The 17042-nt window shown below is 40.0% G+C and overlaps 2 pseudogenes; both read right to left on the bottom strand.

Annotated features, from left to right (window-relative positions):
* Positions 1 to 10878: 10878 nt before the first annotated feature.
* LOC114503793 lies at positions 10879 to 12181 on the bottom strand (annotated as a pseudogene).
* Positions 12182 to 15827: 3646 nt separating this feature from the next.
* LOC114503792 lies at positions 15828 to 16774 on the bottom strand (annotated as a pseudogene).
* Positions 16775 to 17042: the final 268 nt, after the last annotated feature.

Genomic DNA, 17042 nt, shown 5'->3' with positions numbered 1-17042 from the left:
CATCCACACTAGCCAGGAGACATTTTTTTAATATTTTAAGGATGAAGAAAACAGCCTTCAAGGATTCAGACAGAAAAATAACAAAATGAAAACAAAACAGATTATCTCCAAAGAAACTAAACACAAGCTGGCCTCAGAATTATGCTACCCTATAAAATACAAGTCAATAAAGCATATCCTACCAAATTCTGTGGATGTTTATAGCTTAAGAATTCTATACTCAGCCAAGTTGTCATGTGGTTGTGAAGCAAAAATGACACCACCCAGGTCATCTGTTCTGAAATAACTGCTCATACCTGAACTACTAAGAACTCAGGAATAAAGAAGAAGGAAGTTATGGCATAAAAAGACTTATGCATAAAAGAACTTTATTAAAATATCTAAAATAACTCTCCTAGGAGAAAATACATAATGTAAAGGGGAAAAAAAGAAACTTCTTTTTCTAAGAGGAATAATCAAGGCTGCAAAGGCCAGATTGCATGAAGAAAAACCAAGCTAGGAGGGATTGGGAGTGGGAGATAAAGAATGAGAGGAAATAATATTGTGCTAAATACCCTATCTTGCACAAGACGAATCAAAAGCTTTTATTTTATTGTGATATTGAACAGAGATATTATTCTTTAAAGTAAGCACTTTTAGAATAAAAACAAAATGTATAACTTCCAAAGCATTACACACAATTTGAAAAGCAAAGAATACATAGTTCATATAGTAAGAGACAAGAAAAAGAGAAAATCATGAAGAATGTAAAAACTAAAGATTAAGACAATAAGATGACAGAGTCAAAACATCAGAGTATCTGCCAAGTCTATCCTTTACTAGAGAAGTGTGTGATAAACAATATTTTATTCATTCATTTACTATTTAATAACCTTAAGAAATATCATAAAACCATTAAGATTATGTTAATAAAGATATAGAGTGCTATAGAAAACATAATAAAAGGCTGGGTCAAAATTTTTTCTATGGTCACTCCAATTTGATTTAATACATGGAAATGAACAGGCAGTCTTGTAGCATAATGGTGGAGACTATATTTTAGAGTTGGATCTAGATTTATATCTTACAACTACCATTTACTAATGACCTTAGGCAAACTAATATTCTCAGGCCTCATTTACTCATCTGTAAAATAAGGATGATAATATTTTCTCATAAAACTATTGAGAGGATTATAAGAGACTATATATATATATGTAAAGAGAAAATCAAGGTACCTGGGATACTGAGTAAATAACTATTATAGATGTGTGTACTATTTATGTATTATATGTATATATTATACATGTGCGCGCATCTATTGTATACATACAAATATATGTGTTACATATGTTACATATAATATGAGTGTGTGTGCCTCTGCACACATACACCCAGAAATAGGGCCAAGAGAAATTATGCCAAATTGTTAACAATGGTTATATCCAGGTGGTGACATTTTAAGTGATTTTTTTTGTTTTCTCTATACTTTTTGCTTCTCCTTCATGCTTTTCTTCTTTTTCCAAAAATTTTACAAAGAATATTCTTCTTTTTACAATTGGGAAAAACTTATTAATTAAAATTAAAATATGCAATAAAATGTTTATAAGACATTGGTACAAATAGAAAAAATACATTGTAGCCATATAAAAGCAATATCCATTCTCAGATACCTAAAATGCACAAAGTGATCTATAAATACAGCTGTGTCTTTCATATAGCTGGAGTTCAGTTTTAGCAAAACAAAACAAATGTCTTTTCCTCTGAATGGTGAATGCCTTGGACTTATTCCAGAATAATATTGACTTATTCACATTGAATGGTGAATGCCTGGAGTTATTCCAAAATGATACAGAATTAAAGTTTATTTCAGCAAGAACTTTTAAGCTTAAACTCCTACAAATTTAATGAGTCCTGGTAGGTGTATCTATTCCAAAAACCAGTGTCCAAATTCGCAGAGACTAGGTCTGACACTAGGAGTCTATGTGTACTAGACAAGTGCTACTTGATGGTGAGGTTAGGGGTTGGCGGGGAGTAGAGGATGATGAAACCAAACACCAATCATTAAAATATTGTCAGGAAGATCCATTTTCACCCCAAGCTTCACCAGAGTTGTGTGTGATAGACAACATTTCATTCATTAACTTATTCTCGCAGTTAACATTTCTTTAAGGGCCCATTATTCATACGGCACTATTTAAGCACTGGATTTATAGTAGGGAACAAAACAGGTGAGGTCCCTGTTTGCATAAGTCTGCGAGCCTAGTGGAAGAGACAAATACATATACAAAGAGTCATTTAGCCCTGGCTGGCGTAGCTCAGTGGATTGAGCTCGGGCTGCGAACCAAAGCATCACAGGTTCGATTCCCAGTCAGGCCACATACCTGGGTTGCAGGCCACAGCCCCCAGCAACCACACATTGATGTTTCTCTCTCTCTCTCTTTCTCCCTCCCTTCCCTCTCTAAAAATAAATAAATAAAATCTTTTAAAAAGATATATATATTTAAAAAAAAGAGTCATTTAATTGCAAATTGTGATGAGTGCTATGGAGGAAAGTAAGTCATGTTATGAAAGAATTGATGGGGATGTTTTAGGGAAAGAGAAGGGAGTGATCAGACATGACCTCTCTGAGAAAATGACATTTTATTTTATATTTATTTATTTTTAGAGAGAGGGGAAGAGAGGTAGAGAAACATTAGTGTGAGGGAGAAACATTAATTTGTTGCCTCCTGGACACACCATGACCAGGAACGGAATATGTAACCAAGGGATGTGCCCTGACCAGAAATAGAACCGGTAACCCTTTATTCTGCTGGACAATGCCCAACTAACTGAGCCACACGAGGGCTCTGAGTGAGTGACATTTTAGCTATGACCGAAAAGATGAGTAAGAATTAGAGATGGGATGGAGAAGAGTATTCCAGGAAGAGATAAAAAGCTTGGAGCTTTGGAGTAATTAAAAGAAGACCAGAGTGATCTTTTATGGAAAAGCATGTCTAGGCTCCACTGTTCCTCATTCCAGTCAGAACAGAGAGCAATGCAATGATACAATGCACAGGTGGTAGCAGACACAGGTCTATGCCTTAGCACTGGGGGCCCCAACCTCTGGCAGTGGACCTGTACCAGTCTGTGGCCTGTTAGGAACCTAGTCACACAGCGGGTGAGGTGTGAGCTTGAATGTAATGTGCTTGAATCATCCCCAAACCATCCACCCTCCCTATGCCCCATGCGTGTGTCTGAGGAAAAAATTGTCTTCCACGAAACCAGTCCCTGTTGCCAAAAATGCTGGGGACCACTGCCTTAGCTGTTCGACTTTGTTGCTGGGGCTTGTCTTAGCCTCTTTGAAGTGAAAACTATGCATTTCCCTTTTGAACTTCTTGTGAAAATGCTTTATATTTCATCTGTAAAATACTTACCCTTTTTATGATGTTACATAATGATATATATGTAATGTAATAATCAACAAAATGTGGCGTTTTTACTATTAAAATGCCCATCAGGAGGAACAGGAGTAGGAGCTCCCCATCAGCTTAGGAATGTGATAAAAGAGAACTATATCACTCATCTGCATTTGTCGTTTCATTCCAAAAGGTTAATTGTGATTATGAGCTAGGTCATCTATTTTTGTGAAAGTGAAGTATTATTTGCAAGAAAATGATCTATTTGAAGCTTTCTCAAGGAGAATCCTTTGGCTTAACCTGATAAATTTTTGTGAGGTTTCTAGAGCTTCATGGTTTTCACTAAAATATTCTCCTGCTTTGAACTATGTGGTACTTAGCTAAGTGTCAGAATCAAACAGACTAGTTATAACTAGAGTCTCACCTCTAGCCCTACCCTGCACTGGCCCTAACCATCAGGTGCAAGGCACAATGCTGAACACTTGTATGCAATAGTCCATTTAAGCCCCGCTATAACAACCTCATGAGATATGGTCAATTCTTAGTTAACTGTAGTTGTATTCCATAACATGGCACTGATCACAAACCATTGTTCCTAAGTGAAATACATGGTTGGGTTCCTGAAAACTTCTGGTCATGATATTTTCATCAACTCACCAATATATAACTTTGTTTTATGTTTTTTTAAAATATTTTATTTATATAATTTTAGAGAAGGGGAAGGGAGAAAGAGAGGGAGAGAAATATTGATGTGCTAGAAATACATCAATAGGTTGCCTCTCACATGCCCCCAAGTGGGGACCAGCCCAAAACTCAGGCATGTGCCCTGACTGGGAATTGAACTGGTGACCTTTCAGTTTGCAGGCTGGTGCACAGTCCACTGAGCCATACCAGCCAGGGCATCTTTTTTGTTTGTTTGGTTAAAGATAACATATGTAATATATATTGTTGATTTCTTAACATTGAACTCATGGTCAACACCACTATAACTCATGCCTGAATGAAGCCTATCTAACATAGTATATTGTCTCCCTTTTATCCATGGCAGCCTTCCTGTACTCAGGAACAATAGACAGCATTTTGGCAATATGTTTGGGAGCCATTTTAAATAGTGAAATCACCAACGGAAAGCACAAAATTGAAGAAAAAAAAACCCCAACAACAACATGGTACTAAACAGACCACAAAAAGAACTCATGTTGACAGTATGAGAGCTGAAACAAAAAGGCAAAGTGTTGCTTTATTCAACCTCAACTGAGAAAGTGAGTACAAGCTGGGCAACTCAGATTCTTTGCTGCTCTGCGTGTGTCTGCGAACACACACCAAAACACCATGAATGCCAGTCTGGGGATTACAAAGACATTTTAGCAAGTAAACAAATTCATAAAAAGAGAAACTATAAATAACAAATATCAATGGTAGATTTGTGACTTTTATGGTTTTCATTATTTAGGTGAAGAAATTGAAGATCAGAGAGGTTAAGTCACTTCCCCAAGGTCATTCATATAAAAAGTGGTAGAGATGGGATTCAGATACCCTTCTGCTCAACTCCAGAGTCAAATACACTTAATCACAATTATTTCCTGATGTTCATTAACAGGGAATTAGTTAAACAAGTTATAAAGTGAAATTCTACAGAAAGTTCCAAAAGGTGATATTTTAGTATTTATTGCATTCCTATTATTTAACAAGAGCTACCAAATGAGGTCTTGGGTGTTATGCAAACACCTTTTTATTCATTTTCTTTCTTTTTTTTAAAGATTTTATTTATTTATTTTTAGAGAGGGAAGGGAGAGAGAGAGGGAGAGAAAAAAAGAGAGAGAGACAGAGACATCAATGTGTGGTTGCTGGGGGTCATGGCCTGCAACCCAGGCATGTACCCTGACTGGGAATCGAACCTGCGACACTTTGTTTTGCAGCCCGTGCTCAATCCACTGAGCTACGCCAGCTTTATTCATTTACTCATTTAATTCTCACAATCACCCATTGAGGAAGGTGCTGTCCAAATCCCCATTTGATTGATTAGAAAATTGAGGCTCAGAGAAGTTATGTAACTTGTTTAAGATCACATAGCAAGTAAGAAAATCCTGGTCTCAAGCTTTTTACATTATCCTAAATCCAGAAATGGGCATGTGACCAAAAGAGCAACAAAAGACAGAAATTGAACATTGGGGAAAACGTGATAAAACATGGGAAGATTATTAAAAATAAGGCAGAAGACAAAGTCTTTTGAAGCATTTCTAGTATGTGACTAAAAAGGGAGGGTAAGGCAGAGATGTGCTTATTCAACGAGAATCTGTTTAGTATGCAGTTAACAGAGATTTTCACAAAATTTTTACTTCTGACCTTTATGTTAAATTTTGCTACTAGACAAAAGGGATGAGAAAGAGTAGACAACAATGGCACATTATAATTGGTATCATGCTAAAGAATGAGATGTACCATATAAATCTTTGAGGAAAATTTTGTAATCTATCAAACAGAATAGTCCAGATTGTGGGAAGTATCATGTCAAAGGCTTGTGTCCCAGCCAGCACAACACCATCAAGTTTTTAGAAACATCATGTCAGGCTTCATGTGTTAGCTAAATAAGTGTCCAGGTCACTGTCTTCTTTCATGGGTGCAAAAATCCATCCAAGTTCATGAAAATAGGGTAGATGTTATCTAGTCAGAGGACTATTTCTCTTAAGGGATTTAAATCTATCTAATTCTAAAACTCTGTGGACTAAAAATTTCTTTTGGGCCCTGGCCGGTGTGGCTCAGTGTATTGAGTGCCGGCCTGCGAACCAGAGTTGCAAGTTCGATTCCCAGTCAGGGCACATGTCTGGGTTTCAGGCCAGGCCCCCAGTTGGGGGCGTATAAGAGGAAACCACACATTGATGTTTCACTCCCTCTCTCCCTCTCTTCCCCTCTCTCTAAAAATAAATAAATAAAATATTTTTTAAAATTTCTTTTGATTTTCTTTCTCAGCCTCCTTTGGATGCAAGTAACAGAAAACTCCGGCTCCAATTATTTAAATAAGGAAAATGTATTATATCAGGTAATGGGCAGGCAATAGGGTGATTACTAGGTTGTTTAATATAGTAGCAGACGATGTTATCAGGGATGTAGGGTGTTTTTTTCTTCTTTCTATTTTTCTGCTCCATCATCTACAGGCTTTTGTCCTCAGGCTTGTCTCCTTATGGCTGCAAGATGGCCACTGTAGTTCCAGGGTATCTTATTTACCTGCAGGAGAGATGTTACAAGACCCTCAGTAGATGCCCGAAACAGGATAGTACAGAATCCTACATACTATGTTTTTTCCAATATGTATGTACCTAGGATAAAGTTTAATTTACAAATGAGGGACAGTAAGAGATTGACAATGATAATAAAATAGAACAATTATAACACTGTAGTGTAATAAAACTTATGTGAATGTGGTCTCTCTCACTCTTATTGCCCTGTACTGACTGATACCTCTTGTGATGATGTGAGATGATATAATGCTTATGCCATGAGATGAAGTGAGGAGAATGACACAGGCATTGTGATGAAGCATTAGGCTTCACTGACCTTCTGACAGTCCTCAGATGGAGGATCATCAGCTACATACCCACGCCTAAACCATGATTGGCTTAGATGAATGAAAATTCGCCTCCTGGAGATAGGAAGAACCCAGATATCTGCATCTCAACCAAACTGGAGTTTGAGTAGCAAGAGAGAATGGGAGAAGGGAACAACAGTTGAGTAGACAACACACTGGCTGTCTCATTCTGCTAAATAGTTACTGTGCGATGTCATCATGCCCATAGGCTAGAGTCAGAAAATACACTGTGGGGATATTAGCATCCTGTGCACATAATAGATGTTATTGGATTGACAATGAAACTCTTGAATGAGTCACTCTTTCAACATCATAGATTTAATTTTGGGGGGCAAGAATAATACAAACAACTCCTCCAAAACCCTTATACATTTGGGTGAAAGTTGCCAATGTGGTGCCCCATTTTCCACAAATATTTTAGAATGCAGTTTCTATAAACATAGATATTCTCCTACATAAGCACAACAACCGTCAAAGCTGATATATGACTCCCACCTAATACTCAGAATCTGTCCAAGTTTCACCCATTTTCCCAATAATGTCCTTTGTACCTATAGAATTCAATCCAAGATCACATGTTGCATTTAGTTGTGACCTTCAATTTGGAATAGTAGTTCCTCAGTCTTTCCTTGACTTTCAGTACCTAAGGTTTTTGAAAACTCCAGGACATTTTTTAAATTCTCACTCAAGGACATGCTTATTGATTTTAGAGAGAGAGGAAGGGAGATTGAGAGGAGGGAGAATATCGATGTGAGAGAGAAACACTGATTGGTCGCCTCTGGTATGTGCCCTAACTGGGGACCAAACTCACAGTCTAGACATGTGCCCTGAGCAAGAATAGAACTCATGACTTTTCGGTTTACAGGATGAAGTCCTAACCAGTTGAGCCACACCAGCCAGGGCAACAGGCCATTCATTTTGTAGATTATTTCTCAGTTTGGGTTTGTCTGATGTTTTCTAATGATTGGATTCAGGTAATGCATTTTTGGCAGAATTACCACAGAAGTGATACTGTTTTTTCTCATTGCATCCTATCAAGTGCTAAACAATTTCAATTTGTCCCATTACTAGCTGGTAACTTTTATTACTTGAATAATGTGGTATGTGCCAGGTTCTCCATTTAAAAGTTATTCTTTTTCACTTTGTAATCAAATATTTTGTGGGGAGATATTTTGAGAGTATGTAAATATCCTGTTCCTCATCAAATCTGTATCCACTAACTTTAGTATCAATGATGTTTCCTGGCTGAATTAACTATTACTGCAATGGTTGCCAAATGGTGATTTTCTATCCAGTATTCTTCTGCATTTATTAGTTAGCATTCTAGTGTAAAGAAAATCTTTCCAGTCTTTCCATTTATTAATTTATTTTTTAATATCAATATGAAGTCATGGATTACTATCTTATATAATTCTTTATTACTGTTATTTATTTTGAGCTCTAATTGCTTCAGATTTAGCTCCTTTGAGCTGGTTTCTGTGTCTTTTTCACAATTCTCCATCATTTTTAGAGTACTATCTTATTTTTATTTTTGGCACAATAAGATGTTCCAAGAGAGGAAGAAGGGTTGGGGAAAGAAATAAAGGGTAAAAGGGGTCAAATATATGATAACAGAAGGAGCCTAGACTTTGGGTGGTAGACACATAATGCAGTATACAGATGTTGTATTATAAATTTATACACCTGAAATTTATATAATGTTATTAACCAAGTCTACCTCAATAAATTTAAATTAAAAAGATGCTCCAAACTTATTTTGTACTATCCCTATCCCAGCCTTGAAATAACTATTATTCCTAGCATCCTTGATACCTTATAACAGAGAGTAATATTTAGAAAGCAAGAGATGGGCACCTGGTGCTGCTCCCAGGCTAAAAGTACACCTATATCTATATCTATATTTATATCTATATCTATATCTATATCTATATACACACATATACAAATAATACATATGTACAGAATTTGTATCTGTAGATATGAAAATATAAAAATTATAGTTTATATATACTCTATATAAATATAGATATAAATATATAAATATGAATAAACATATAGATACAGATATATAGAGCTATATTTTTATATTTTTCTTTTTAATTATATTTTATTGATTATGCTATTACAGTTTTCCCACTTTTTCCCCCTTTGCCCAGCATCCCCACTCCCTCAGGCAATCTCCAACCATTGTTCATGTCCAGGGGTCATGGGTAGGTTCTTTGGCTACTCCGTTTCCTATGCTGTACTTTACATCCCATGGCTATTCTGTAACTATGTATTTGTACTTCTTAATCCCCTTACCTCTTCACTCATTTCCCCACATCCCCCTCTCATCTGGCAACCATCAAAACGTTCTCCATATTCGTGATTCTGTCTCTGTTCTTCTTGTTTTCTTACTTTGGTTTTTAGATAAAATTGTTGATACATTTGTATTTATTGCCCTTTATTGTTCATAATTTTTATCTTTTTCTTTCTCTTAAATAACTCTCTTTAACATTTCATATAATAATGGTTTTGTGATGATGAACTCCTTTCGATTTTTCTTGTCTGGGAAGCTCTTTACCTGCCCTTTAATTCTAAATTACAGCTTTGCTGGGTAGATCAGTCTTAGCTGTAGGTCCCTGCTTTTTATGACTTTGAATATTTCTTGCCAGTCCCTCCTGGTCTGCAAAGTTTCTTTTGAGAAATCAGCTGACAGTTTTATGGAAACTCCCCTGTAGATACTAATTGCTTTTCTCTTGCTGCTTTTAAGATTTTCTTTATCTTTAACCTTTGGCAATTTAATTATGACACATCTCCGGTGGGCCTATTTGCATCCATCTTGCTTGGGACTCTGTGTGCTTCCTGGACTTGCATGTATATTTCTTTCACCAAATTGGGGAAGTTTTCTTTCATTATTTTTTCAAATAGATTTCCAATTTCTTGCTTTTTCTCTTCTCCTTCCCATACTCCTATGATGCGAATGTTGGACTGCTTGAAGTTGCCCCAGAGGCTACTTATACTAGCTTCATCTTTTTTAACTCTTTTTTCTTCTTGTTGTTCTTTTTTATTTTTATTTTTTATTTTTTGGTTTTCATTTTATTTTAGTTATAAAACAATTGACAAAACACAAAGTGTAAAAAAATCACACACAAACACAGTAAGTTTTTATTCCTTCTTTTGTTATAGAAAATAAATAATGGGCACAGAGTCTGTATGCTTGTCTATAAAAGCATTTCTAAAAATACCATTACCTGGATTCAACAGTATAGATTTTTTGGCTTTTCAACTGCAGGTATCATATAGTAGACTATTTTATTTTATTAAATTTTATAAGCATTTGGACTCTAACAATTTTGGAAAAAGGCTGTTTGTGAGTTGAAAAATCTCATTCCAAGTTTTATATATATATTTTAAAGATTTTATTTATTTATTTTTAGAGAGAGGGGAAAGGAAGGAGAGAGGGAAATGAGAGAAGGAAACAGCAATATGTGGTTGCCTCTCACATGCTCCCCACTGGGGACCTGGCCCTCAACCCAGGCATGTGCCCTGACTGGGAATCCAACCAGTGACCCTTTGGCTCGCAGGCCAGCACTCAATCCACTGAGCCACACCAGCCAGACCCAAGTTATATTTTAAATAAACTAAAAACAATAAGGTCTTAACTTATTTTATTAAGTGGAGAACATAGTTTTTTGTTTTTTAAAGATTTTATTTATTTATTTTTTAGAAAATGCAAAGAGGGGAGAAAGAGAAGGAGAGAAACTTCAATGTGTGGTTGCCTCTTGTACTCCCCAACCAGGGACCTGACCTGCAACCCAGGCATGCGCATTAGACTAGGAATCAAACCAATGACCCTTTGGTCTACAGGCCAGTACTCAACCACTGGGCCACACCAGCCAGAGCCATAGTTTTTTTGTTTGTTTGTTCTTATAAAAATTGCCCCAAAACCTCACAAACATTCCAATCAACATAAAAAGTTGCTCTGTTTTCATAGTAATTAACAAGAAAGGAACAAAACATACACAGCCCCTGGGAAACATGTAAAATCAGACATGGTCTCTCCCAGTACTCCTTCTCACGTTTCCAATTTGGCCCTTGGAAGTTTCAGAAAGGAAAGCTCTTCAGTAATCTAAACCTATGTTCCTGAAAAGGTAGGACATGGAGTCCCCATTTTTAATCCAATGGATGGCTTCTAAAAGGATCATGCTGATATCCACTGTTTTAATTTTGGGGCACTGGAGCTTCTGGATGTCATGTGGAATTGTTTGGGTAACCAACAGGGACCTGGTGGCAGACTCCTCAATCAGTCGGGGAGCATCTGAAGATAGCAAGCCGTGAGTTGCCATCACAAAGATCTTGTATGCACCTCTTTCCTTCAGGGTCTCTGCTGCAGCCAGAAAGCTGTCAACATCACCGATGATGTTATCCACAATGATAGTGATCCTTCCTCCCACATCACCCACCACTGTGATTGGGAACTTTTCTTTAGGAATCAGCAGGGCGATTTCCAGGCTGGGATGGATAGCAGCCATGCTCCTGATCATGGGCCGGGAATGCCATCCATCCACCAAGTCCAACTTGGCATCCTCAGGTTCTCCATGAATCACCACAATGCCCAGACTTAGGCACTCCACAGATAACTGTGCCCTCCTTGCTGAGGCTGGAGACTTGGCTAAATCACTGCATTCCTGTAATCCATGATCTCTTCTTGAATTTACTGTAATAACAAAGGAGATGCTCTTACATTATCAACAAGAAATATCGAAGAAGCCCTGAATTCTCTTCTGGTGTAAATCCATAGTAATAAAATGAGTTGGACCAGCTTTGCACATCATTGAAGCCAACAACATAGAAACAATGGAGCTCTTTTTCTCATCTTGCACTGTTTGCTGTAAGGGAAGTAGGGAATCATGCCAATAATGCTTGTGGCACAAGAGGTCTTATACGCATACACCATAATCAGGCACTCCATGATGGAGGTGTTCATGTCCTTTGAAACAGTTTGAATGATGAAAACATCTTTTCCCCTCATGGACTCTTGAATTTGTACTCTTGTTTCTGGCCCCAACCCCAGGCCCAGCCTAGCCACAGCTTCAGCTGCCTGCCGAAGGAAGAAAGGACCAAGACCCCAGAAGCATCTTTATGAGCAAAATTCTTGTTCTGATTATTTGGTTTTTGCTTCCTTATGTTCCAAATCATTTATTAGATTCTCAGCTTCAACTACTCTACTGTCATTTCCATGTAAATTGTTCTTTATTTTAATTAGTGTGTCCTTTATTTCTAACTGGATCTTTTTTATGCTGTTGAGGTGCTCACTAAATTTCTTGAGCATCCTTATAACCAGTGTTTTGAACCCTGCATCTAATAGATTGCCTGCCTTTCTGTCTGTGAGAAAGCTGCCCCCCAGCTTTCACCTTGATGCCAGACACTTTGGTTTCTCCCCGTTTACCACTGGTGCCTTTCAAGCTGGTACCCTGGTGCTAGAGCTCAGAGGGAGTGAGTCTAAGTAAGTCCACATGTGGGTTCTTTAAGAGGAACTGTTTGGGACTCCAGGAAATTTCTTCCACTGATTCAATCCCTATTGGTTTTTGTAGCCAGAAGTTATGGGGACTTATCTTCCTGGCACTGGAACTCTGGGCTGGGGGGTCTGGTGTGGTCTGGGATTCCTTGCTCCTGAGATATCCCTCCCGAATTTTTATCCATCACATATGGATGTGGGACCAGCCTGTTCCATGTCTGTGCCCTCCTACCAGTCTGGATGGATGTGGTTTCTTTAATTCTGCAGTTGTCAGACTTCTATTCAACTTGATTTCTTACAGTTCTGAGTGATGGCTGTTCTATATTTTAGTTGTAATTTTGATGAGGTTGTGTGAGGAGGCATGCCTTGTTTACTTGTGCTTCTATCTTGACTGGAAAATAGGAAAGTTGTGGGTTTTTTTTTTTTATTTTCACAGAGCTCTTTATTTTATATGGTGTTAAAAATATGTTGACCTGCCTTGGCTGGCATAGCTCAGTGGATTGAGCACGGGCTGCGAACCAAAGTGTCGCAGGTTTGATTCCCAGTCAGGGCACATGCCTGGGCTGCAGGCCACGGCCCCTGGCAACTGCACATTGATGTTTCTCTCTCTCTCTTTCTCCCTCCCTTCCCTCTCTAAAAAAATAAATAAATAAAATCTTAAAAAAATATATGTTGACCTGTAGCCCAAGGTTGTTACTCAAATGGGCCTCCATCCCTCCAGCTCCAGGATCTCTCTCTGGTTCCAGAGTCGCTGTCACCTCAGCAGCTCTCTCTCTCTCTCTCTCTCTCTCTCTCTCTCTCAGGGTCTGGGGAGCACTGCCTAACCACCCCAGACAGTCATGCAGAGGAAACCCTATCTGCGAGGAACTTCCCAGCTCATGCCTCCATGTGCTGCTCTCAGAGCAAGAGTGGAAGCAGTCCAGTACCCATGTGCCGGGCCACTGGGGTTGTAGCATCCCAAGGGTTGGAGCCGGGCAGGGCATTCATCCAAGTGTGGGACCCTGCCTCTGGGGAGCTAGCTTTCCACCATGCCAGGACTAAGCCCTGAGTGATCCCAGTGTCTGCTCCTCCTGCCCGTGAGGGGCAAAGCAAGAAAGCCCAAGAATCCAAAAGGCCAAACAGTCAAGAGGCCAAGGGACCAAGAACCAGAAAGCTAATTTTTATATTTTTATGTGTGTGTGTACATTCTATACATATATGAGTATGTCATATACATTATATATTATTATGTATATATGTGTGTGCACACACATACATTTATATCTATATTTCTTTTTATTTCTATCTCTATTTTATTTATTTATTTATTTAACACGTTATGTCATTTATTCTCACAATGTATCTGTGGTGTAGGGAAGGGTGGGAACTGTCCCTGTTTTACAGAGGAGGAAGTTGAGGCACTTAGAGGACAAGTGACTTGCCCAAGGTCATAGACAGCAGCCAAGCTGAAATGGGACCCCGGAGCTGGCCCTTGGTTCACCCGGGGCCCACTACAACAAGTGCCAGACACCAGGCCCTCTCCAGTACCGTAGTTTACACCCAGGAGAAAACAGCTCTCCTGCACTGAGCTCGCTGCAGGCTGGGTCGTGCCCTCCTGTTGCTCTGCTCACCCTGTCTTGCAGGCCTGGGATATTGCAGTTCAGGGCTCATGACACCCTGGGAGTGGGGCTTGGAGACAAGGCAGAAAGGATGCTTGAGGTAAAAAAATGAAACAGTTTGGCTCAGTTGGTTGGAGCATCATCCCTTACACCGAAAGGTTGTGGATTCGATTCCCTATCAAGGCACATACTTAGGTTTCCAGTTGAATCCCTGGTCAGACACATCCAGGAGGCAACCAACTGATGTTTCTCTCACATCTTTCTCTTTCTCTCTTTCTTTCTCTCTCTTTTTCCTTCCTTCCTTCCTTCCTTCCTTCCTTCCTTCCTTCCTTCCTTCCTTCCTTCCTTCCTTCCTTCCTTCCTTCCTTCCTTCCTTCCTGCTTTCTTTCTTTCTTTCTTTCTTTCTTTCTTTCTTTCTTTCTTTCTTTCTTTCTTTCTTTCTTTCTTTCTTTCTTTCTTTCTTTCTTTCTTTCAGTTTCTGTCTCTGTCTCTCTCTCTCCTACCCCTTCCTCTCTCTCTAAGATCAATAAACATATCCTGGAGTGAGAATTAAAAATAATAATTTAAAAAATAGAACAGAATAGAAAACTTAGAGGTTAGACAGGTAATTCCATGGCCAGGGTTAGGGGTGGGCAGTAGGGGATGGGAGACCAAAAAAAAAAAAAAAAAAAAGAGCAGCTTACATACTTGTACACACACCTAGATATGGTATTAATACATGTAAAAATATATGCTCTTCACACACCTGCCTCCTGCCGGGTGCTCCAAGAGCCAGTGGTGGTGCTGGTGGGCATGGGTGAGCAGGTGGGACTTTGTTAAATACGCACTGTAAGGCCTATGTGCATATGCATATCTACACACAGTGCAGACACAACACACTCCCTCATGTACTGTACACAGGCTCAGCCAGAAACAGACAAAAGGGGTCCCTCTCTAGAGTGTCTCCTCCAAGTCACTCAGTCATACTTTTTGCTGAGGAAGAGGGGGCTGGAGAAAAGAAAAGGGTGGGAGTCTGGTGGCTTTTGTCTCATTTTGCCCCCAAAGACGTAAACCCACCCCACCTCAGGGAGGTGCATCACCTGTGACAGTGCCTAGGGCTGGTGGATCACAGGGGGAGGGCTGCTTCTGCGAAGAGGAACCTGGATCTGTGTGTGTGCCCCTGTGGGACTGTGTGTGAGCACTTCCCCAGGTAAGGATGTGTGTCCATCTTTCTTTCCTCTGAGCTCTCAACCACAAGGGCAGCTGAGAACCAGAGAACTGCCAACCAGGATGGTGACCCCTGTGTGAGCTCTGAGGGCAAAGAGAAACGGAAGAGTGAAAATTCTGAGGTCAGAATAGGGCTAGCTGGGAAAAGAAGGAAGGACGTGGCAGGTGCCCAGGGCCACCCTGACAGGTCCTTGGACGGTCATCGTCGTATACACAAGCTAGTTTAAGTTCTCATTAGATAGAACAAGTAAAAGACTGCAGTTTGGGGGTTCGGCTGGGAAGTTGCCAAAGTCTATCTAGTCCCCCACGGCCAGGAAGTTTTACAGTTTTGCATTATTGTTTACTTTTTTGTGTGATGTCTACATAATCTAAATCTGGGAGGGACCCCCAAAAAGCTAAATTGTAAGCCATTGTATGTGTTAGTCTGAAAGTTGGTTCAGGGTCTATAGACAGAATAATCATACTAAAGGTTGAGAAAATTTTTGTTTCATTTGCATTTAGTTTGCGTGTGTGTGTGTGTGTTTAATGACTTAAAAGTGTTTGCTTCCTGCTTCCTGGTCTCAGAGCCAGGTCTGGGACTGGGGGACATAAGCCTCAATGCTGTCCACACTCCCTGTGACTGAATTCTACCTCACAGAAGCTGCCTGCTTGGTCGCAAGGAGTGTCTTGCGGACTTCCTGATGCTCTTTGTCCCTAGCATCAGAGGGCTTACAGTGTCTCACTGCTGGCTTGGATTTGGTTGGCTTCTTTGGGACCAGAAGGGGTGGTTTCTTTTCTTCCTTCCTCTTGTCAGGGATCTCCATTAGCTGCCAGTTACTGGGCTTGAGGTGGTAGAGTTCATCAAACTTCATGCTGATGTCCTTGATGGATGGCTGTAGCAGGTCCCAGAACCCTGCCAGGTCCTGGGCTGTTGGAAATGGGTTGGCATCAGGGTTCAAATTTTGCTCACAAGAGGTTTTGTGGAACTGCTGGAATCTCTGGGACACTGCCCACAGCACTGAGGACCTTTCCTAAGACTTCTTCAGAGAGGTTGTTCTCTTTGGTCTCCTTGTCCATCTGGCAGGACCAGTCTTCAGCTGCCTTGCTTCTGCCTGCAGTAGCTCTAAGAACCAGTAGTCATCTGTCCACAGGACCAGAGCTGTGCTGCCTCTGCCGGGAAGCTGGAGATCTCAAGCCAGGGGTCGGGTGGGGACAGCAGCAATGTCTCTAGGGCAGGGTCACTGTTGTCTCCACAGGAGAAGTAGTGCTTGATCTGGGCAGTCCAGGGGGCAGCCGTGCTGATGGAGTTGGGGTGGAGGGTGCAGTCCGAAAGGCTCCTCTTGGATGACTTACTGCTCAAGTCATAGTCACCCTGGGAATCTGAGCTGGTGTCCCATCTGGAGGACATGCTGTGAGAGGGAATGCTATTTCACCAGTCGTGCTCTACCTGAGCCCAGTGGACTGGAATTTGATGGTGGGACCGGGCTCCTCTTTTGGCACTGGCTGAATGCAGTCAACTTATATTGCTCAAGACTGGCGATTTTTAGCTGGTGTGCAGCAAGAATTTTAAAAACATGCAATACCCTGGCTGGCGTAGCTCAGTGGATTGAGCGCGGGCTGCGAACCAAAGTGTCTCAGGTTCTATTCCCAGTCAGGGCACATGCCTGGGTTGCAGGCCATGACCCCCAGCAACTGCACATTGATGTTTCTCTCTCTCTCTCTCTTTCTCCCTCCCTTCCCTCTCTAAAAATAAATAGATAAAATCTTTAAAATTTTTTTAAAAAACATGCAATACC

Source organism: Phyllostomus discolor, chromosome 8 (genome assembly GCF_004126475.2).
Source record: "Phyllostomus discolor isolate MPI-MPIP mPhyDis1 chromosome 8, mPhyDis1.pri.v3, whole genome shotgun sequence".
NCBI lineage: Eukaryota > Metazoa > Chordata > Mammalia > Chiroptera > Phyllostomidae > Phyllostomus > Phyllostomus discolor.
This window is presented reverse-complemented; position numbering and strand designations above follow the sequence as displayed.